Source organism: Mustela erminea, chromosome 16 (genome assembly GCF_009829155.1).
Source record: "Mustela erminea isolate mMusErm1 chromosome 16, mMusErm1.Pri, whole genome shotgun sequence".
Taxonomy (NCBI): domain Eukaryota; kingdom Metazoa; phylum Chordata; class Mammalia; order Carnivora; family Mustelidae; genus Mustela; species Mustela erminea.
Genome location: NC_045629.1, coordinates 15,946,290 through 15,968,967, shown reverse-complemented (window position 1 = coordinate 15,968,967; position 22,678 = coordinate 15,946,290).

Here is a 22,678-nt window from a genome sequence, read left to right as displayed (position 1 = left end):
GAAGAGACTGTCTTTTTTCCACTGTATATTTTTTCCTGTTTTGTCAAAGATTATTTGACCATAGAGTTGAGGGTCCATATCTGGGCTCTCTACTCTGTTCCACTGGTCTATGTGTCTGTTTTTATGCCAGTACCATGCTGTCTTGGTGATCACAGCTTTGTAGTAAATCTTGAAATCAGGTAACGTTATGCCCCCAGTTTAGTTTTTTTTTTCAACATTTCTTTAGTGATTCGGGGTCTCTTCTGGTTCCATACAAATTTCTGGATTATTTGCTCCAGCTCTTTGAAAAATACTTGTGGAATTTTGATCGGGATGGCATTAAGAGCATAGATTGCTGAATTGTCTTTATCTTGCATACTACAGCCTTATAGGACAGTGTAGCACTTAAGCTCAAGAAATAAAAGAATAAAAGTATAGGGCGCCTGGGTGGCTCAGTGGGTTAAGTGTCTGCCTTTGGCTCAGGTCATGTCCTGGGGTTGAGTCCCACATAGGGCTCCCTGCTTAGCAGGGAGACTGCTTCTCCCTCTGCTGGTCCTCCTGCTTGTACTCTCTCTCTCTCTGTTAAATAAATAAATTCTAAAAATCTTTAGAAAAAAAGAAAAGTATAATAATATTATTTAAAATTATAAACATCACAACAAATAAAATTACTGCACAAAAGAAGGTCACCTCTGGGAATAAGAAAGTTGGTGAATGGGAAATTGTATTCAGAAGCACTTTTAAACTATAATCAAGTGATAAAGCGTGTATTTTGGGGTGCCTGGATGGTTCAGTGGGTTAAAGCCTCTGCCTTCAGCTCAGGTCATGATCTCAGGGTCCTAGGATCGAGCCCCACATCAGGCTTTCTGCTGGGTGGAGAGCCTGCTTCCCCCTCTCTCTCTGCCTGCTTCTCTGCCTGCTTGTGATCTCTCTCACTCTGTAAAATAAATAAATATAATCTTTAAAAATAAAAATAAAAAAAATAAAGTGTGTATTTTACCAAAAACAGAAGTAGAGGAGGATGTATGAATTAGAAGTAAAGATAAATAAGTAGAATATAACAAATATTCAAAAAGAGGAACAGATCAAGAAGCATTTGAAAGTTTAAATCTTATTTTCTTCCTCCATCATTGAGCAACCTGCTTTATAGTCTAGAGAAATGGGGATGACCATAAGATAAGGGCCTGTAGCCATAAGCATCATGTTGATTAGTATTCAGATCTATCATCTGTTTTTCAAAATAGCTATCAAGGCTTTGCCATGAATTACATTATCTCCTTTCCCCATTTTGTTTTGAGGTTCTTGAACTACTAGAATTACCTGGATTAATGTGCACACTTCCCTCACTGGTTTTTATAATGAAAAATATAAATATAAATGTGATAATATATGTAAATTATCTAGAACATGGTGGGCATTCAATTAAATATAAGCTTTCTGTTCTCTGCTTGGGCTCCTGAACCAACATGCTTTTCAATGGCAGATTAAAGAGAAAGTTATGTTCAAACTGAATTTTGCAGACTATAATTAAGCACTGCCATTTTCTTAAAACTGATGTACTTTTTTTTGCTTTTGTTTTTAAGAGAGAGAGAGAGAAAGTGCAAGGGTACACATGTCAGGATGGGGAGAAGAGGCAGAGGGAGAAGAAGAGAGAAAATCTTGAGTAGATTCTATGTCTAGCACCGAGATGGAGGTGAGGTTCAGTCTCACAACCCTGAGATCATGACCTGAGCCAAAATCAAGAGTTGGCCAGGTAGCCGACTGAACCACCCAGGCTCCCCAGTACTGATGTCCTTTTTCTACTACAGCCCATGACTGACATTTGCCATTCCAGAATTTCATTAATACATAATAAGTATTCTATTTTGTTTATATGTCATGAAGGAATCAGTACATTGAAATCATTTTAGTGTATAAGATTCTGTAAAGTACATTTAATAGTTTTCATGGAGCATTTAAGTGAATACCAAGATTGAGGAACATCTAAATAGTTTTCATCTACTAAGAATCAGTCACCATTATCATTTCAAGACAATTTGAGAAAAGAAGAAAAAAATCAGAGTTCTTCAATAACTTCATTCAGTTGCTCTTATTGTATGCAGTAAAAACAAAAAAGTCATCCTGTAGTTCAAACATTAATAAAACATTCTAGATAGCTCTCAGTATCTTTAATTATGTATATTCCTGAAAATATTGAGTTTTTGTAGCTCTTTTCTTAGCTATAGGCAGCTTATCCTTAGCTATCCCAGCTAACCATATCCCCCCACCCCCAGCCAGGGGATAAAGTAATTCCAAATGGGTCCTAGCCCCTAAATGACTCCTGCAAATATCTCCTAACACCAGAAAGATACCTCTCTTGCTCATTTATCCTTGTAGTAACAAAGTGATCTAATTTTCCTTTCCTTTACTGGAAGGAAGGAAGGAAGGAAGGAAGGATGGACGGAGGAAGGAGAAGGAAGAAAGAGAAAGACAGAAAGAGAAAGAAAGAAAGAAAGAAAGGAAGGAAGGAAGGAAGGAAGGAAGGAAGGAAGGAAGGAAGGAAGGAAGGAAGAAAGAGAGAAAAGGAGAAAGAAAAGAGGGAAGGAGGAAAGGAAGGGAGGGAGAAAAAGAAAGGGAAGGGAAAGGAAGAAAAGAAAAGAGAGAAGAAAAAAGAGAAGAGAGGAGAGGAGAGAAGTGAAGTGAAGAGAAGAGAAGAGAAGAGAAGACACTCCTCAGAGGCATTAGCATTCTACTTGATTTTCTTCAGTGTCATATGTCGTAATTTATAATGTAGAGTATCTCTGCTTAAACAGAGCTATTTCAATACAGTCATTGAAATTCAGATTGTGAACCTCACTAGCGACTACCTTATGGAATTTTTATATTTATGCATTCCTCCACAAAGGAGCTTTATCTGTGGATTGAGTGAGTGCTGCCTATTTGTAAAGTCCCAAATGGGTCTTCCTGTGCCAATGCCTATTATGCTACCATTACAATTCCATGTCTTGGAGTCCTGAAAACTTTTTGTATTCAGAAGTTCCCTATTATACTTGGACACACAGCTCCTCAAGCTTGTGTTTCTAAAATTGTGGTTGATGTACCACCTGGCACATGCGGAATTATGTCAAGGGAATGAGAAACTATATAACAAATATGACATCTCCTCCTGGAAAATAAATTTTACTTGAAAATTTTGAGGCAGAAACTTAAGTAATTTAAATAAAAATTTAAACATGTTTTGTATTTTTAAATTATATATTTATATCATGGAGTAGAATGCAAAGTGTGTGTGAATTGTTAGGCTAAAACCAAAAACTTCAAATAATTTTAAGGAGGTAGGGTTTATGTTAGTAAATCAGTAAGGATTTTTTTAAAAATTTGTATCAAAAGGCAGAAAGAACTCTGTGACTTTAACAGAAAAAGCTTGTATAAATGAAAAGTCGACGGGAGGGACTGGATTCAGATAGAGCCTGCCCAGAGGCTGCCTCCTAGACTTTGTTTTTTAATCCATCTTACAATCTTCTCTCTTCCATACTGACTTCACTCTTAGAACCCAAAAATGTGTGCCAATATCTTCTCCATTTCAAATCTCAGGGGGGGAAAACTGTAATCTCTCTCCTAAAAGTCTCAGGAAAAAAAAGTCTTTTCTGGTTCCAGCTGTGCCACTAATGAGTTTCCATAGCCAGCTATAGAATGTTCCAATTGGTCAAACTTCACACCCACCCAGGAACTTCAACCGAAGTCTATAAACTGAGAGTAGAAGAATCAATCCCATCTTCGCTATGTACATTGTGTTGTTTTCTAGAATAAAAGTGAATAATGCCAGGTGTCATGCTTTACACACACAAATGTTACCGCCCACCAATGCCTAACTTCTCCACCCACAAAATGCACTCTTCCCAGGTATCAGGAATACATGGGTGGAAAAAATCTGAGAAACACTAGCTTAAGGTATCCATTAGAACTTTACTAGAGATTAAAAGTAGAATCTAGCAATGTTCACAGGCAATAAGGATCAACTCCCTAGAGGAGAGGCTTCAGGAATGGGCAAGTGCTTCAAGGATGATAGCAGGCGCACCAGAGATTCTTGTCTGTATTTTCCTGATTCCCAGTTTCATTTAGAACGTGCCTCACCTAATGAGTTGCTGATTGGAGGTAAACCTAGCTGATTTAATTAGCGTAGGCAGAGCTGGAGAAGTGGTTGCAGGATCGGCGGGTTTTTGAGCCCATCATCAAGGTTGGCCAAGACAGTTGCAAACAGTATAATGAACCATACATAGTAATAACACTGCAGAGACCCATAAAATGCAGGATGATCAGTGCTGAGCTCAGGAAGCATCTGATCTTCTGGGCAAACCACACAACTAGGAAATTCCTTGCCAATAGGAGGAACTTTGTTTCTCTTTCAACCTCAACAGCATTGGGTTTTGTTCCACATGCTACAGCATTGTGTGGTTTTTGCCCATACTCCTTTTCCCCAAAGAACTGAAATCCCGTTTTTGCCTTAAGATATTATATTGAGAACATATTTATGCAACTCATTAGTTATTATGTAAGTATCAGCCAGGTGGTAGATTTTGCCAGTTGCTGATCCATTCTCTTCTTCTTTAAAGAGAAAAGCCAGATTTGGTTTAAGGTGACAATGTTCCCAGCAAAATAAAGCCTTACTATCCATCCTTGATCACAGATATGGGAGGTCTTGGGACACTGTCTGGATAATGATATATAAGCAGAATGCTTCTGTGGATTTGTGGAAATACTTTTGATTTCTTTAATGGTGCCATCTCTTTGCTTCTCTAAGTTTGTGACCCAGACATGTTAACATGAAGATGAGTAAAAGAGCCATTCTATGACCATGTGGTGATAGGCATGAGGATGGTCCAGGGTGTGGGGGTGTGGAGAACCTGGAACAGTAACAGAATGTGCTGGACCACTCTAGATTCAAGGCGCCTTCAAGGCCACTGAACATACTCTTGGCCAATAAAGAACCAGTTTTCAAAATTCTACAAAGTCTACTGCTTTCCCATAACAACAGCAGAAAATTAATCCAAAATTATTTATTCTGCTGGAAGGTTAATTTGTAAAAATTCTATACATTCTTCAGGGCTATATAAACAGTGGTATCTTGGACAAGTCACTTAATCTTTCTAAAACTTACTTTCTCTGTTTCTAAAGTGAGATTAATGTGTCACCTACTTCATAAAATTGTTATGAGGATTAACTGAGACATTCTGTAAATATTTCACTGCAAAAGATAAGCACTAAAATTGTATCATTATTACTAATTATCATTTAAATTGTATAATCTTTACTTGAAAGGAACATATCAGAGACCACATAGTAAAATCCTAATAGACATTAGTGAATGAGTGGTTAAAAATGGCTGTCTAGCTGTTGGGAGTAAGAGTTGGTGGGGTTTTTTCTCTTTTTCTGCATTTTCTAAATTGTACTGATTGAAAATATATACTATTCATAATGAAAAATAATTTGTATAAAAAAAAGAAATACCTGAGTGAGAGCTGGTGCTATAAATTGAATGTGAGACATCTTTTTAGAATTAAAAGCCAAGTCTTGTAATGAACATCTTCCCAGGTGCTTCCTGACACTTGTATATTGCTTGCTTTTTTGCAAGTACGATTACAAGCACTTCACATGTATTAGCTTTTTTAACTCACACCACACCCCTATGATGTGGGTGTTACTGAAGCCTCTTTTAATAGTTGAGAAGAATGAGGTTAAGATAATTTGTGCATGGTTTCAGTTGTTGGCCTGAGACAGAACCCTGCCAATCTCCTCTGGGTTCCAGACTCTTAGCTTGCATGCTCTATTGCCATTATAAGGACTCACATGATACGCAAGGTCTCAGATGGTTCATAATAAGTGGTTAACTTTGTTTTAACAACTTCTCTACAACAAATGTTGACCTGTTCCTTTTCCCTATAGCAACTCTACAGAAAAAATTTCTATGTGCTTTTAGCACTGCAGAAGCAGTAGAACTGTGGAGTTGAGTCCCAGATCAACACAGCTCTTTTGTTCTGCCCTCAGCCAGCACCCTTCACCTTTCTGTGTTCTTCACTCCTTTCACTTCATGTCCTTTTTTCACTGCTTGTCCAAGAAGGTGGAGCTTATGTGGTATAATATCAAGATGCTGAGAATCAATTTTTTTTCCCTCTCTTCCTCTCAACACCTCTCCCTCTCAACCTCTTCTCCCTCTCTATCTCTCATCTTTCTCTCTCCTCCCTTTAAAGGATGTGTCATAACTGTTAGAAGCCCTGAAGCAAAAATTAAAGGCATGATTTAAGATTCACCTTCCCCATGTAATAGCAGTTATCTTGACAATTTTCTTTAACTCTGTGTTTTAAATTCTTCATGTGTGAGCTCTAAATAATGATAATAACTACCTTATGGAACCCCTGAAAGAATTGAAGAAGTAGGTGCGCATAGCACCTAATAATAGTTTATTACTTTTATTATCTTCCCTGAAATAATGCCTAAAATTTCACATCCTTTTAACTACCTACTCTAAACCTCAACTTTAAGCTGTTTGTAGCACTTGGCCAACAGTTAATTGAGAGTACAATAGGTACTAGAGAAAATGTTAATTACTATGTCTTCAGTAAAAGGGTGAGAGCCACCCAAATATGAAGGTTTAGAAATGCATATTAGAAATGCCTACTAGAAATGTGTACTAGAAAATACTAACTTTGACTCCTAACAACAGTGTTCTCTGTCACCTACTTCCCTACTCAAGGAAAAGCATTTCTTTTCATTTGTTAATTTATAGAAGAGTCATTGAACATCACTTTTATTTTTTTTCCATCTCCTGTAGACCAAGAATAGTATTTCCAGTAATGTATTTATTTTATTACATACTTATTTTTCCTATGCATATGAATAGTCACACATCTAATTATTAGTATAAACATCAGTTTTTAAGATTATTGAACTCTTAACTATGATTTTTAAAAATATAGTTTAATCTTACTCAAACCATTTAAGTATGCCTTTTTAAAAGATTTATTTATTTATTTGGCGGGGAGGAGTAGAGAAGGAGGGCTGGAAAGAGAGAAAGAATCCCAAGCTGACTCTTCCTCACTGACTGTGGAGCCTGACTTGGGCCAATCGTGGAACCCATTGCAAGACTGGATCTCATAGCCATGAGATCATGAAATGGGCCAAAACCAAAAGACACATGCTCGACCAACCAAGCTGCCCATGTGCCCCAACCCATTTTAGTATTTGTAAAAAAAAAAAAAAAAAAATTAAAGTAAATACTGGTGTGGATCATGATAGCATAAGACCATTCACTGCTCCTGCCACCTCATATCCCTAATCAAAATTATACACATATACTTTATATATAATATACACATATATATGTATGTATTTAAAGTAAAAAAAATTATAACATATCTGGGGCTCTATTTAAAAGACTGAGAATGTCGGGGGTGCCTGAGTGACTTAGTTAAACATTCCACTCTTGGTTTAGCTCAGGTCATGATCTCAGGGTTCTGGGATGGAGACCTTAACTGAGCTCCCTACTCAGTGAGGAGTCTGCTTGTCTCCCTCTGGCCCTCCCTGCTCTTGCTTTCTCTCTCTTCCTCTTAAAAATAAATAAACAAATAAATAAATATTTAAAAAAATAAATAAAAGACTGAGAATGTTAGAATGAAAGGGAAATGCAATCATGTATACGGGGATACAAACACATATGTACATAAAGACATATAGAATTTTAATGATAAGCTATTTGAAAAAGACACATCTAATTCATAGCACCAAAAGTTTAAATATAAAGATGTAGTCTATAAAAAAAGGAAGTGTAACAATCGTATTATCTGACATATGAAATTCAAAGTGACAAGCATTAAACAGGAAAAAGATGAATATTTCATATTGTTAAATTGTATCACCGATTATAAATAAATAACAGTTTTGAACTTTTATGAACCTCACAGCACAGCTTTGAAATATAAAATAGAAAACAGCTTTGAAATATAAAATAGAAAAAAAAATAAAAAAGAGTAATGGAAAAATCTATAATCATAGTTGAAGCTTTATTGCACCTCTTTCAAAAGTTAACAAATCAAGTAAAGATCCAAAAAATTTAACTATATAATTAATAACGTGATACGTTTTATATAGTAGAATATAACAAACATGTAATTATGGCTGTTGTAAGGAAATAAGAATTTTAGCGTATGAATATAAGGTATAAAAATAAAATGAAAGAGCAAACACTTGTAGTGTTAAATTTGAATTATAAATAATATTAAATTATGACCTTTTCCTTTAAAAACATAAATTTCTTGGTTATTTTTATTTAGAGGGCCTAAAAGCTCAGCATCAGTGAGTCTTCCTATATGCAGACTGTAGTCCGTAAATACTAAGGTTCCCTGGGGAGTGTCTGGTTACAAGTCTGAAACATAAAATATAGAACTTGTTTCAGAACTTAAGGACTCTATCACAAACTAAGGGAGTTAGGTCCAAATGACAGGAACTAACATGCAGAAAGATGGAACACATGCACACCAAAGGGAACAAAGTCCACAATTTATGAAATCTATTGAATAGAAAAACCCACTAGTTAAAAATAAAAATAAGAAAATGGAAACAGGGGCACTTGGGTGGCTCAGTTGTTAAGCGTCTGCCTTCAGCTCAGATCATGATCCCAGGGTTCTGGGATCAAGCCCTGCCTTGGGTTGCCTGCTCAGCAGGAAGCCTGCTTCTCCCTCTCCTATCCTCCCTGCTTGTGTTCCTTCTGTTGCTGTGTATCTCTCTGTTAAATAAATAAATAAAATCTTTTTAAAAAGTGAAAACAGAAATTCTTAATGATATTTAATAAGAGAAAGCTAAAATGGAAAAAACCTCAAATTTTGAATTTGAAAAGAACTGTTACAACAAAATAAAACTAGTTAATAAATGTGGAGGGGAAGACAGAATTTAAAAAAGAAGTGGACTTCTCATTTCCAGTTTTATATGTACAAAACTTGGAAATCACCACTCAATTCTAACAACAGATAAAATACTGAGCAGACTGAAAAATCAACAATTCTTCATAGATCTATTAAGTCACAGCACAAACTACCACCTCAGTATGGAAGAAACAAAAAGGTGAATACAGGGAGAAAGAGAAGAACAGAAACCGTTACAGAACGAGGGCAGGGTAGGAAAACCTAAGCTTTAAACAACAATTGGCTGGAAGTCCAGTGTGGACAAATACGAGAGTTTAAAACTCCACAGTGGCTCAGTCCTAGAGGAACTCCTACAGTTTCATGAATTTTACCCCCAGGAGCTTGACCAGAGTCTCATGGCAAATATCAGGGAAAAATCCCTTCATGCTTCCAGCAAGGGGAAGAGGGAAAACAGTAACTGAAGATACACCATAACACTCTTCTTTGTAACAAGGCCTGCCTTCAGGAGAAACTACTTAAGGAGAGCTTAACCTGCTGAAATATACTAAAGCCTAACTGACCTGGGGAGGGAAATAATCAGTGAGTTCAGCCTTCCTTGGGGAAGAAAGGAAACACCCAAATCCAGCCTTTCCTGGCCATCTTGTCCCACCAAAGGAGAAAAAAAAAAACAAAACTGAGAAACATTTGTGAAGTCCACAGCCTAGAGGAGGCTCACTAAAAACCGAGACCCAGTCATACAACTGTATAACTATTCCCCTCCCACACATGATCAACACATTACTAAAGACCTATTTATAGCAGTTACTTTTATCCAGAACATGTCTGGCTATCAAGAACAAAAAATTATAAGGCATCCTAAAAGGCAAAAATTAAACTTGAAGAGAAAGAGCAAGCATCAGAACCAGATATGACAAAGATGCTGAAATTATCAGACCAGTAATTTAAAACAACTAGGATTAATATGCTAAGTTCTCTAATGAATAAAGAAGACAGAATGTAAGAACAGAAAAGAAATGAAAACAGAGAGCTAGAAATCCTAAGAAAGAACAAAAAAAAATGCTAAAGACAAAAATATTTAATAGAAATAATGTATTTGATGGGCTAATAGTAGACTGCAGACAACTAAGGAAATAATCTCTGAGCTTGAGACTGTCTCCACAGAATCTTCCATTATTGAAAATCAAAGAGAACAAAAACTAAAAGCAAGCAAACAAAAAACCCCGGAAACCCAATGATAGTGAGACAACTACCAAAGAACTAGCATACACATAATGGGAATACCAGGAGAAGAAAGAGAAAAAGGAACAGAAAACAAACAAACAAACATTTGAAACAGTAATGACTGAGAGTTTTCCCAGATTAATGTCAAACATCAAAGCACAGATCCAAGAAGCTCCAAGAATACAGACAGGATAAATGCCCAAAAAAATCCTCAACCCAGGTGTATCATTTTCAAATTAAAAGAAGTCAAAGATAAAGAAAAAATTATGAAACAAGCCAGAAGAAAAACAAATAGTCTACCTATAGAAAAACTAAGAAAGTTATTACATTCCACTTCTTCTGAGAAGACATGCACACAAGAAGAGAGTGGGACAAAATATTTAAAGGGTTGGCGGGGGGGGGACCCAAAACCTAGAATTCTGTACCCTGCAAAATTATTTCTCAAAAGTAAAAGAGAAATACTTTATCAGGCAAGCAAATGATGAAGAATTTGTTGTTAGTAGACCTGCCTTGCAAGAAATGTTAAAAGAAATTCTTTATAAGGAAAAAAATAATACAGGTAATGAAATTCAGATTTACATAAAAAAGGAAGAGTGTTAAAGAAGAAATAAGTAAAGGAAAAATAAAACCTTTTTTCTTATTTTTAATTGCTCTAATCAATAACATTTTTCAAAATAATAATAGAACAATGTATTCAATTATGTATGTGTATATATATATATATATATATATATATATATATATGCACTGTTATATATGCTAGAATGTAAGTAGAAATAAATGACAACAATAATACGGGGGTAAGAGGGAGGAGGAATTAAGATCATTTTGTTATCATAATATTCTGACAACACTAGTAAAATGGCTTAGTGTTATTTGAAAATGAATTTGGATTAATTGTACATATATGTTGCAAACTCTAGAACAAGAACTAAAATAGGAAAAGATGAATTATAACTGATATACTAAAAAAAGTTAAAAAATGGAAAGTTCAATTAAAACCAAAGGCAGAAAAAGAATAGACAACAACAACAGAAACAGTAAATAAAGGCAACAAGTAGAAAACAGTAACGGATATGGTAAATATTAATCCAAATATATCAAGAATCACTTTGAACATCAATGGTCTAAAAGCACCAATTAAATGTTAGAGATTATCAAAATGGATCAAAAAACAGGATCCAACTCTGTGCTGTCTGTAAGGAACACACTATATCTAGAAAGAAATATATAGATTATAAGTAAGTGGATTGAAAAAATATACAATACTAACACTAATCAAGAGGAATTAAAAGTAGCTATATTAACTTCTGATGGAGGAGACTTCAAAGTTATAAGGGATGAAGAAGGGCATTACATAATGATAAAGGGGTTGATTCTCCAAGAAGACATAACAATCCTTAATGTATATGTACCCAGTAGCAGAGTATCAAAGTATGTGAGGCAAAATAGACATATTGCAAGGAGAAATAGAGGAATCCACTATCATGGTTGGAGACTTCAACTTCCTATATTACAAATGGAAAGATTTAGTAGGCAAAAAAATCAATAAGGACTTAGTTGAACCAAATAAGGATCAACAGGATATAATTGACATTTATATCAATCAATCAATAGGATATAATTGACATTTATTGACTCCTTCATCCAAGAACAGCAGAATACACATTATTCTCAAGCTCACATAGAACAATCACAGGAGAAACCACATTATGAGTCAAAAACATGCTTTGACACATTTTAAAAAATAAAAATCTTATGTTTTCTATTCTCAGACCACAAATGAAATTAAGGTAGAAATCAGTAACAGAAAGATAACTGGAAAATCTCAAAGGTTGTAGAGATTAAATAACACACTTCTAAATGAAATATGGATGAAAGAATAAATCTCAAGAGAAATTAAAAATATTTTGAATTAAATGAAAATGAAAACACAACATATCAAAATTAGTAGGATGCAGTAAAAGCAGTGCTTAGAGGAAAGTTTATAGCATTGAATGTACCTATTGGAAAGGAAAAAGGTGGGAGGTAGAGGAGTGGGAATGGGAGGTAGGTGGTCAAAGGTACAAACAGCCACTGATAAGATAAACAAGTACTGGAGATGTGATGTACAACATGATGACTATATTTACCACTGCATATGATATATTAGAAAGTTATTAACAGTATATCCTAAGAGTTCTCATTACATTATTTTAATTCAATTTAATTTAATTTAATTATTTTAATCTTTCCATTTATTTCTATTTTACATGTATCAGATGGTGAATGTTTACCAACTTGTGACAATCATTTCACAATATATGTAAGTCAAGTCATTATGCTGCACCCCTTTCACTTATAGAGTGCTTTATGCCAATTATATCTCCATAAAACTGGCAAAAAAGATGAAAGATCTAATATTAGTTACCTAAGTTTACACCCTAAGAAACCATAAAAAGAAGAGTAAGTTAAACCCCAGGTAAGCAGAAGAAAAGAAATAATAAGAATTAGGTCAGAAATCAATAAAATTGAAAACAGGTCACTAATAGAAAAGAATCAAGGAAACCAAAAGTTGGTTCTTTGAAAAGACCAATAAAATATGTAAGCCTTGAGCTGGGATAGCTAAGGAAAAAAAAGAAAGTAGACACAAATTAGTTATATCAGAAATGAAAGAAAGAACATTAGAGATCCTTTCAATGGGCATTACAAGGTTAATAAAGGAGTACTCCGAATAATTCTATGCCTACAAATATGATAACCTAGATAAAATGGACCAATTCTTTGAAAGATACAATCTGACAAAAGTCACATAAGAAGAAATAAATTATCTGAATAGGCATATATCTATTCAAGAAATTGAATTAACAATTAAACTTCCAAAACAGATAGCACCAAGCCCAGATGGGTTCATTGGGTGAATTCTACCATGTATTTAAAAAAGAAATTAAAATAATTCTCTACAATTTCTTTCAAAGGATAGTTGTAGAGGGAATTTTTCCTAACTCATTCTATAAGGCCTGCATTACCCTAATAACAAAACCAGGCAAAGACACTGCAAGGAAACAAAACTACAGACTAATATCGCTAATGAACATGGATGCAAAAATCCTCAACAAAATATTGAATTGAATCTAATAATTTATTTTTAAAAACTATATACCATAGTCAATAATTATCCTCCATCCTTGGGATTTTCCCCAGGTTTGCAAGGCTGAATCACCATTTGAAAGCAATGAAGGTAATCCATCACATTAACAGTTTATAGAAGTTTATATGGCAAGGCAAAAGACCCAGAATTGTCAACACAGTACTGAAGGACAAGAACAAAGTTAAAGAACTGACTTTACATGACTTCAAGACTTACTTTAAACTACAGTAATCAAGAATGTAAGTTAGGGAAAAAATAGACAAATAGATCAATGAAACAAAAATTGATCAATAAGAAAGAGCCCAGAAATAGACCTACATAAATATAGCCAACTATATTTTGACAAGGAACAAAAATAATCCAGTGGAACAAATTATTAATTTTGTTAAGTGAGATAATGTCTCTGTGGTTGTGTAAAAAAATCCATATATTTTAGAAATAATCTCTGAAATATGTGGAAGTTAAATAACATGATATATATTAATTGTTTTTTAAAAAAATTAAGTAAAAAAGGGGTGTCTGTGTGGCTTAGTCAGGTAAGCAGTCAACTCTTGGTTTTAGCTCGAGTCATGATCTCATAGGTGGTGGAACTGACCCTCAAGTTGGGCTCTGTGCTCAGTGGGGAGTCTGCTTGAAGATTCTCTCCTTCTGCCCCTCCCTCCACTTGCATACACATTCTCTTTTTCTCAAATAAGTAAATAAACCTTTTTTTTTTTTTAATTCAGCACAAGAAAGAATGAAATAAAATGGAAGAACAGAAGGAAGGAAAAAGGAATAAGTGAGAAACATTTGGCAAATCTTTATTCAGAATATTGACTCCAAGTGATGACTTACTGAGGTTCATTTTACTATCTTCTTTTTGTGTGTAAAACTGAACATGTTCATAGTAAAAGAAATGAAGCTTCTCAGATCCAGCAGCCATCTTGTCAGAGTAGTGTCTAGAAGCTGTATGCTCTTATTAGAGCTTCTAGTGGTCCAGACAAGTGGCTGAAATCTGATACATCTGTTTTGTTCTATGCAGTCACTTCTCCTCTATTAGGTTAATTAATTTTGGCTAAATACCTTAGAAGTGTGATACAATTTGCATCACGATTAAGAGTGCAATAGAGAGGGTTATGTCTATAACTTAATCTATAATACATTAAAAACACTGTCAAAACCCAATAAATCCAGACTAAATTATGTCTTTATGTCTTTACCTAGACTAGAAACCAAGAAAGAGTGAACATAAATGGCTTAAATGTACAACTTGAGAACGTATTTTGTTTAATGAATAAATAAACCTAAAAAAGAATGTAAATCCTTGCAAGTTTGATCAAGAAAAAAAAGGAAAGAATATAAACAAGCAACATTAAAAAGTTAAAAGGGGATATGAGGCACAAGAAATATTTTAAATTATAAAAGAATACTATAAATATATGTCAAACTTTGAAATGCAGAAAAAATTAATGAATTTCCAAAAACTATATATCTTATAAAATTGACATATAAAGAGAGAGAAAGCCAGAAGAACCCAATGACATTAGATAAATTTTTAAAGCTAGTATAATATCTTACTTTTAAAAAGGCAACTGGCCCAAGTATTTTTACATAATGACCAGGTATAACTTACCCAAGAATACAAGGTTGTTTTATAAACTGTTGTGCTGGAGTTGCCTTATATCAGCACATGAAAACTAAATGTTACATAAGCAGTAATTCTGTGAGCCAACTGATAGCTTGAAATTAGCTATAAGGGAAGTATGTACATAAAGCATGGAACTTGTCAAATGCTACAAATCAAGGCATTTTTTTTCTACAAAGGGTCAATTTACTGGCACACCAGTGTTGTGTTAAAAAAATTTTTTTCAGGGACACCTGGGTGGCTCAGTTGGTTAAGCAGCTGCCTTCGGTTCAGGTCATGATCCCAGTGTTCTGAGATCAAGTCCCACGTCGGGCTCCTAGCTTGGCAAGAAGCCTGCTTCTCCCTCTGCCTCTGCCTGCCGGTCTGTCTGCTTCTGCTCGCTCGCGCTATCTCTCTCTCTCTCTGACAAGTAAATAAATAAAATCCTAAAAAAAAAAAAAAAATTTTTCAAAGGAATTCACTTCATAAAATAAAGAAAAATATTTATTATTTCAATAGATGTAAAAAATGATAAAGACCAATACTCATCCTTCCCAAAGGTCCTTTGTAAATGTAAATTAGAAAAGCTTCCTTAACTTTCTAAAAGATTTCTTTCAAGACAACTTCTGAAAAAATATGTTCAATGCATCTTACTAAAAATAGAAATAAGACAATGGGTTTATCTATTACCACCCTCTAATATTTATTGGCAGTCCTAGAGGATGCATTCAGAAAGGTAAAAAGGAAGATAAAGAAAAGAACATGTATAATCTTCAGACAATTAGAAAGATTAACTGATAGCACATTAATACAAATGATGGAGTTCAGCAAGGCAACAAATATAAAATCATCGTAGATTTTAGTTAGAAAATGCAGTTGAAAAAGTTTTCAATAAAATTTTAATAAGGAGGGGCGCCTGGGAGGCTCAGTGGTTTAAGCCTCTGCCTTCGGCTCGGGTCATGATCTCGGGGTCCTGGGATCGAGCCCCACATCGGGCTCTCTGCTCAGCGGGGAGCCTGCTTCCCCCTCTCTCTCTACCTCCCTCTCTGCCTACTTGTGATCTCTCTCTGTCTATCAAATAAATAAATAAAAATCCTAAAAAAAATGTTTAATAAGGAAATTCCACAAATAAACAAAAAATTACCCGAGACCTAAATAAATTATAATATTTTCTGAATCCAAATAAATGATGATATAGACTATGTAGATAATACTGTAAAATTATAAATTCTATTCAAATTACTGCTTCTTGCAAGATTTTTTTAATGATTCTACATACTGGCTACAATGTTCATATGTTACAGAAACTGCACAAGAATAACCAAGAAACTTTGATAAAGAAGAATATAAAGGAATATGTCCTAACAAAATTAATATAAACTAGTAATTACAACAGTTTGGTATTGGCATAGCCAAAAAAAATTAATAAGTAGAACAGACAACCACTTTATATGTTATATAATTTAGCTTTTAATAAAGAACTTAAAGTTCTTTAGTTTGTAATAAAGAACTTAAAATGAGCTAAGATATAATTGTCTATACAACAAATACATGTGTAAAAATTTGCTATATTATAATGCTATAATATGCTTTATTTTCAGTAAATTTAAGCTAGATTCATATCCCCCAATGCATACATAAATTAATTACAGATAAATTTTAGTAAAAAGCAAAGTGATAGGGAAAAAAAAAATCAAGAACCATTTTCTGATCTTAAGGTAAGGATGGCAGGGATCTACCAAAGGACTATTAGGAAAAAAACATATGCTTTCAATCTTAAATGTATGATAATGTTATAAAGGCACTAACTAGTTTATCTTTGTGTATTGTGTAAGAGAATGGTTGCGTTCATTCTTTTATACATAGCTAGACTCAAAAATGGATAAAAGACCTCAACGTGAGGCAGGAATCTAAATCAAAATCCTAGAGAACATAGGCAGTAACCTTTTCGACACTGGCCACAGAAACTTCTTTCCAGACATGTCCCCAAAGGCAAAGAAAACAAAAGTGAAAATGAACCTTTGGGACTTCATTAAGATCAAAAGCTTCTGCACAGCAAAGGAAACAGTCAAGAAAACAAAGAGGCAACCCACGGAATGAAAGACATTCGCAAATGACACTACAGACAAAGGGCTAATGTCCAAGATCTATAAAGAACTCCTCAAACCCAACACACACAAAGCAGATAATCATGTCAAAAAATGGGCAGAAGACATGAACAGACACTTCTCCAAAGAAAACATACAAATGGATAATAGACACATGAAAAAATGCTCATCATCTTTAGTCTTCAGGGAGATTCAAATCAAAACCACATTGAGGTACCACCTTACATCAGTTAAAATGGCCAAAATCAATAAGACAGTATACAAGTGTTGGAGAGGATGTTGAGAAAGGGGAATCCTCTTACACTGTTGGTGGGAATGCAAGTTGATGTAGCCACTTTGGAAAACAGTGTGGAGATCCCTTAAGAAATTAAAGATAGAGCTACACTATGACCCTGCAATTGCACTACTGCGTATTTACCCCAAAGATACAGATGTAGTGAAAAGAAGGGAGATCTGTACCCCAACGTTCATAACAGCAATGGCCACAGTTGTCAAACTGTGGAAAGAGCCAAGATACCCTTTAATAGATGAATGGATAAAGAAGATATGGTCCACAGATACACTGGAATATTATGCCTTCATCACAAAGGATGAATACCCAACTTTTGTATCAACATGGATGACACTGGAGGAGATTATGCTGAGTGAAATAAGTCAAGCATAGAGAGTCAATTATCATGTGGTTTCACTTACTTGTGGAGCATAAGGAATAACACAGAGGACATTGGGAGATGGGGAGGAAAAGAGAGTTGGAGGAAATTGGAGGGGGAGACAAAACATGAGAGACTGTGGACTCTGAAAAACAAACTGAGGTTTTTGGAGGGGAAAAGGGTGGGGGGTTGGATGAGTCTGGTGGTGGGTATTAAGGAGGACACCTATTGCATAAAGCACTGGGTGTGGTGCATAAACAATGAATCTTGGAACACTGAAAAAAAATTACAAAAAAAACCCCTAATCTTTTGCAAATTCTAACACAATGAATAGAGGGCATTTATGCAAATCATTGCCCTCAACACCATTTACTTTCTCTGTATTACTAAGAAAAGGCAAAGCTAAAAATGGAAAAGCCTATTCAATTCTCCCTGTTTTCCAACTAAGTATCTCTGTGAGGCCAGATTTTCTTCAGGTACTTCAACACATACAACATATTACAATAGATTAAATGCAGAAGTTGATATGAAAATCCAGTTGTCTTTCATGAAGCCAAACATTAAAGAGATTTGCAAAAATGCAGGGGGGAAAAAGCTATTCTTCCTAGTAACTTATTTTTGAAAAAAAAAGTTTATTATATGGGGCACCTGGGTGGCTCAGTGGGTTAAGCCTCTGCCTTCAGCTCAGGTCCTGATCACAGGGTCCTGGGATGGAGCCCCACATCAGGTGCTCTGCGCAGCAGGGAACCTGCTTCCCCCCTCTCTGCTTGCCTCTCTACCTACTTGTAATCTCTCTCTCTTTCTGTCAAATAAATAAATAAAAACTTTTAAAAAAGGTTTATTATATATATTTCTATAAACACATAATGATGTTTTAGTACTTTTCAAGTAGCAATAAACATATTTCAAGCTTTTCTCTTTTGATTTTTAATAGACTAAACATCAATAGATATAAACCCACATGAACAAAATCATAATAAGAATACAAAGGGATAATGTGATCAGAAAGTTTGAGAACTACTGAACACTCAAATTAAAAGGGAGAAATTATCATGTAAAAACAAGACCTATCTCTCTGTTGTTTAATAAGAAACCCCCTTAAATACAAAGACCTAGATTAGTTAACAGTAGAATTATAGAAAAAGATATACATGAAACCATAATATGAAAGAAAGCTAGAGTTGCTATGTTAATATCAAACAGTATAGATTTCAATTTTATAACTGAAAAGGGGTTGTTTCATCAAGAAGACACACACTACTAAATATGTTTGTACCTCCCACTGAAGTGTCAAAATATAAGAAGCAAAACTGGTAGAACTGAAAGGCAAAATAGAAAAATCGAAATTATAATTGAATATTTAAACACTAATCTTAGTAATTGATGGAATGTATAGAAATCAGTAAGAATGGGAAACTTGAAAAACATTATCAACTAGTTTTTTCCTAAATGACATTTAGAGAGCATTCTACCCAAGAACAGAGTATCTATTCTTCTTAAATTCACAGGAAACACTAAGGGCATATTTTGGGCCCTAAAACAAAACACAATCAATTTAAGAGAATTTAAATCATACAAAGAATTTCTGTAAACATGAAAAAAAGATTCTGTAAAATCATACAAAGAATTAACCTAGAAATAATAGTGAGATACCTAGAAAACTTCCAGATATTTGGAATTTAAACAACATGATCTAAGTAACACATAAATTAAAGAACAAATCATACAAGAAACTAGAAAATATTTTGAATTGGTTGAAAACAAAAACATCACATAAAAAACTCTTGTGGATGTAGCTAAAGCATTGTTTCATGATTACTTTATAGAATTAAACTTTCATATTGGAAAATAATAAAAGATCTCAAATTGATGTCCCAAGATTCTACCTTAAGGTGTTAGGAAAACAAAATAAATTAAACCCAAAGTAACTAGAAGAAACTAAGAAACACAGGGCAGAAATTAATGCGATAGAAATCAAAGTAAAAGGAAAAATTGAAAGTTGCTTCACTGAAAAGATCAACAAAATTGATAAAACTCAGTAGTATATAAAAAAAAAACAAACAACAACAGAAAAGAGTCTGATTTAAAAATGAGCAAATATGAACAAATATTTTTTCCAAAAAAGACGCACAAATGTACAGCAGGTACACATGCTCACAGTTATTAATCATCAAGGAAATGAAAATCAACCAAAATAGGTTATCACCTGACACCTTTCAGAATGACCATTATCAAAAAGACAAAAAATAACAAGTGTTGGCAAGGTACAGGAAAAAAGGAACTTTTGTACAGTGATGGTAGAAATGTAAATTGGTGCTGTCACTAGGGAAAACAGCATGGAGGCTCCTCAAAAAATTAAAAATAGGACTACTATATGATCCAGCATTTGTGTCTTTATTAAAAAAAAAGGGGGGGGGGTGGCGCCTGGGTGGCTCAGTTGGTTAAGTGACTGCCTTCAGCTCAGGTCATGATCCTGGAGTCCTGGGATCAAGTCCCACATCAGACTCCCTATCTGCTTCTCCCACTGACCCCTCTCCTCTCATGCCCTCTCTCTCTCTCTCTCTCTCTCTCAAATAAACAAATAAAATCACTGAAGCGCCTGGGTAACTCAGTGAGTTAAAGCCTCTGCCTTCGGCTCAAATCATGATCCCAGGGTCCTGGGATCAAGCCCCACATTGGTCTCTCTGCTCAGCAGGGAGCCTGCTTCCTCCTCTCTCTCTGCCTGCCTCCCTGCCTACTTGTGATCTCTGTCTGTCAAATAAATAAATAAAATATTTTTTTAAAAAGAAAGAAAAAAAAAGAAAATTCTAATTCAAAAAGACATATGCACCCTTATGTTTATTTCAACACTATTGTTGAAAAAAAGAGGAAGACACTTTGGGTGGCTCAGTTGTTTAAGCATCTGACTGTTGTTTTTTGCTTAGATCATGATCTCAGGGTCCTGGAATAGAGCCCCTCCTGGGTTCACACTGGGAGTGGAGACTAATTGGAGATTCTCTCTCTCTTTCCTCTGTCTCTTCCACCCTTCCCCATGTCATAAATAAATAAATAAATACTTATTTATTTATTTATTCCTTTCTCCCACCCTCCACTCCTACCACTGCAGAGATGCAGGCTACATCTTTCTCCATTCTCCAGTTTTTGTTTTCCTTCCTCTCTGCAGTAACACCTCAGAAATACCTGGTATCCTCTCTCTAATGAGCTAAGCCATTTATAGAAGACAGAAAAGAGAAAAGAAGAAGGAACACAGAGAAGAGGAGAGGAGAAGAGAGGAGAGGAAAGGAAGGAAAGGAAGGGAGATGGGAGGGGGTAAGACAGAAAAGATGTGATGAAAGAGTAAAATCCAATGCTCTGGACTATATCTGCTAAGGTGATTTCCAAGCAGAAAATGCAGGTTACTGGCTTATGAGGCAGATGTTATTATTATCAACAGTCTCTGGTAGCTAGATCCCGGATCTGCCCATTCCCCATGGCCTTTGGACATCATTAGAAAATCTAGGAATCTGAGGAGGAGTCAAGATGGAGGAGAAGTAGCAGGCTAAGACTACTTCAGCTAGCAGGAGATCGCTAGATAGTTTATCTAAAGATTGCAAACACCTGCAAATCCATCGGCAGATCAAAGAGAAGAAGAACAGCAATTCTAGAAACAGAAAAACAATCACTCTCTCAAAGGTTGGACTGGCAGAGAAGTGAATCCAAAGTGACCGGAAGATAGACCACGGGGGGAGGGGCCGGCTCCCGGCAAGCGGCAGAGCAACGGAGCACAAAATCAGGACTTTTAAAAGTCTGTTCCGCTGAGAGACATCGCTCCAGAGGCTAAACCGGGGTGAAGCCCACGCAAGGTCAACGTGGCCTCAGGTCCTGCAGGGTCACAGAAGGATCAGGGGTGTCTGAGTGTCGCAGAGCTTGCGGGTATTGGAACGGGAAAGCCGGCTACAGAGACAGAGCCGACAGTAAGATCAAAGCTCGGGGTTACCTTGAACCGGTCGCAGGCTCAGTGAGCTCTGAGCGTGGCTGGAGGTCAGGCAGACGGGACTTATTGGGTGCTGTTCTCTGAAGGCGCACTGAGGAGTGGGGCCCTGGGCTCTCGGCTCCTCTGGGCCAGAGACCAGGAAGCTGCCATTTGTATTCCTGTCCTCCGGAACTCTACAGAAAGTGCTCAGGGAACAAAAGCTCCTGAAAGCAAACCCGAGCAGATTACTCAGCCCGGCCCCTGGTAAGGGTGGAGCAATTCCACCTGGGGCAAAGACACTTGAGAATCACTACAACAGGCCCCTCCCCCAGAAGATCAACAAGAAATCCAGCCAAGACCAAGTTTACCTACCAAGGAGTGCGGTTTCAATACCAAGGAGAGCAGCAGAATTCCAGAGGAGGAGAAAGCAAAGCACGGAACTCATGGCTTTCTCCCTATGATTCTCTCTAGTCTTGCAGTTAATTTAATTTTTTTTCTTTTTCATTTTTTTTCTATTCTTCTGCTAAAATTTTTTTAACTTTTACCCTTTTCTTTTTTAATGTTTTTTAACTAGTTTATCTAATATATATATTTTTTCTTTTTTATACTTTTCTTTATTAGTTTTCTTTTTTAAATTCTTTTCTTTTCTTTTCTTTTCTATTCTTTTTTCTTTTTTCTTTCTTTCTTTCTGAACCTCTTTTCATCCCCTTTCTCCCTCCTCACGATTTGGGATCTCTTCTGATTTGGTTAAAGCATATTTTCCCGGGATTGTTGCCACCCTTTTAGTATTTTACTTGCTCCTTCATATACTCTTATCTGGACAAAATGACAAGGTGGAAAAATTCACCACAAAAAAAAGAACAAGAGGCAGTACTGAAGGCTAGGGACCTAATCAATACAGACATTGGTAATATGTCAGATCTAGAGCTCAGAATGACAATTCTCAAGGTCCTAGCCGGGCTCGAAAAAGGCATGGAGGATATTAGAGAAACCCTCTCAGGAGATATAAAAGCCCTTTCTGGAGAAATAAAAGAACTAAAATCTAACCAAGTTGAAATCAAAAAAGCTATTAATGAGGTGCAATCAAAAATGGAGGCTCTCACTGCTAGAATAAATGAGGCAGAAGAAAGAATTAGCGATA